The following is a 2,565-nucleotide window of genomic DNA, read 5'->3' as shown; positions in this document are numbered from 1 at the left end:
CTCCCTGCAACTTCTCTAGCTGCCCTGGAGCCATGCTCTGCCCCCCCACACCCAGAGCCCCTCTTTAACACCCACACTTTCCCTTAGTCCCATTTTCCCTCTCCCCACCTACCTTTTCAGCTCCCCCATAGCTCTGGCTCCAGTCCCAGCCTCTGTGCCGGCATCGCTCTAGTCTACCGATTCTAATCCCAGTCCCAGTGACTTTCACTCCCAGCAACTTTCACTCCCTACACTTCTACTTTCTTACCTCAACCTTTCCCCAGGTATCCGAAGTACACCAAGCACATACATACATACACATCACAACACCCAACTTAGGAACCCACCTGTGTGTATGTGTAGGTGGGTGGTATGTGTGTGAATTAGTGAATACACACATATATATATACATATATAGATATCATTGTGTGTGTACGGTATATGAATTAGTAATCCACGTATGTGTATTGGATATGCAGGTGTTGGTAACTGATTCTGTCTAAATTTGGTGTGTGTAGTGTGTATGGGCTTAAACTGGTGATAGGTGTGCATGAACCTAGACTGGTTATTTTGAACGTGTGTGTATCTGAGTTGCTAATGTAAGTGTGTATGCCTAGTTGGGGTGTATGCACCTATTGAGTGTATGTGTGCTTAATTGAATTTTAAGTGTGCATGTGCAATTGTACACCACACCCTCCTGTCTAACAGTGCAATATTGAGATCCAGAGCATTGGCCTGACCCCTCAGGGCAACAGTTTTTACTTTGATTTTTAACTGAATAATAGAGTGCTAGGCCCCAATCATCTTAGTAAAACTTCTAGTTTCTGTCACCTGGAGAAAAAGATGGGTTGTTACATGTGGCGATATGCTATACCATCTGCATCCCTCTTTTCAAAACCCTAGATCCACCCATGTTTCTGAGGCGTGTGGTGTGTTCACATTGTTAGGTAGGCCTGGAGCACATGTACTTGCCCGAGTTCTTGGAGGGGCTTCTTCTCAGAAAGTCAGACTATATGATCCAAGCCACCTTGCCCATCTCTAGCATTTCTGGTTCTTGTGCAATGTATTAATGGAAAAACACATGAGACACCTCCTATTTTCTCCCACCTTACAAAAAGGTTTGAAAAGGTTTACAAAAAGGTGTTGTGAAATCCCAGTAGCAGCCTTTCAGAATGTCAGCATGTGGATGCACACCATCCTTTTCCCCTTTTTGGCCAAAATTTTCAAACATTGTCAGCAGCCAGCAGGTTCCACTGAGAATGATGTAAATCTGGCCTTCAACAGGATTCTAGGCTAGGATTTTCAAAAGGACTTATAGAGTCAGTGATGATGCTCAACCCTCCATTGACCACCTGAAGGAGTTGGACATCTCATTCCATTCAGTAACCACCAGCAAGCAATTTTGTTGTTTTCTTCTAATTTCTTCATCTAATGTCCTTGTGCACAAATTCCTAATACCTAGTTCCTCAGACCTCAATCCATTCCAGCTTCCTCACACATATGGGACTAAGAAAAGCTTGTGATATTAAGCAGAGTCAACAGTTACAGGAGTTGCACACCACGGGATGTTACCTTGTGTTGTGAATGCTTCATCATGGGCCATGCCACTGGTCTAAATTTGGAAGGGCTAGAATTTATCCCCTACTCCTTTTTTCTGTCTTTGTGGGCTTGTGCAATATCCAACCATAACATTTATGTAATATCTGATATGAAAAATGAAGTAAAAACTATAGCAATTATGTTCTATTAAAATGATATAATAATTAACTGAAGGGAGAGGCTATATCACTGCACAAAAACGGTAGAAGTACTTAAACTTCTCTCCCTCTCCCCTTTTCTCCTATATGCACTTCAATCACTTTTTGGCCCTTTTATTCCTTTTCTGTTTTCTTTTTCAAGAGTTTCACAAGCACACCCTAAAACTTATTCTACATAATAAAAGCTCATGCACCCTATAAATGTAATGGTAAGATAAATCTCCATATGGCAAAAAAGCTCCCGACAAGCCACACTCAAGCTCTGGTTCTGAACCACCCATCCTATCCTTTAAACAAGCACCAAGCCTTGCTAACCTCATCACCAAAAGCAAACTGCCTATGGCCCAAAATACACTTACTGGATCCAGACCATGCCCGGACAAGAAATGTAAAATCTGTCAACACATCTCTGCCACTCCCACAATAACTACACCCCACAACAGAACCATCAATATTCCTGGATTTTCTACCTGTGTCTAGAAATGTAATTTATCTCATCCAGTGCACTAAATGCCCTGATAGAAAATATGTAGAAAAAACCAAACAACAGCTGCACACCAGAATGAATGCATACCATAAATCTATCAAAGACAAAAACACCCAATTACCTGTGGGGGCACATTTCTCACAAGAAAACCATTCTCTTTCCAATCTCTCAGTTCTAATCATCAAAGGGAATTTACAAAATACTTTTTACAGATGAGCCTACGAACTCCACTTCATCAATCTACTGGACACAAAAAATCATGGACTAAGTATAGACATTGGATTTATGACACATTATAATTTGCCTAACATCTGACTTCCCAGGTAAGCCTTCTACTTTTTA

General features: G+C 41.4%; 1 protein-coding gene across 1 annotated transcript in view; it reads right to left on the bottom strand.

The window, feature by feature from the left end:
* LOC102375299 (sulfotransferase 1 family member D1-like) overlaps window positions 1-2,565 on the bottom strand; it is a 16,792-nt gene that overhangs the window by 5,443 nt on the left and 8,784 nt on the right. The gene's annotated exons all lie outside the window — the stretch shown is intronic.

Source organism: Alligator sinensis, unplaced genomic scaffold (assembly GCF_000455745.1).
Source record: "Alligator sinensis unplaced genomic scaffold, ASM45574v1 scaffold320_1, whole genome shotgun sequence".
Lineage (NCBI taxonomy): Eukaryota > Metazoa > Chordata > Crocodylia > Alligatoridae > Alligator > Alligator sinensis.
This window is presented reverse-complemented; position numbering and strand designations above follow the sequence as displayed.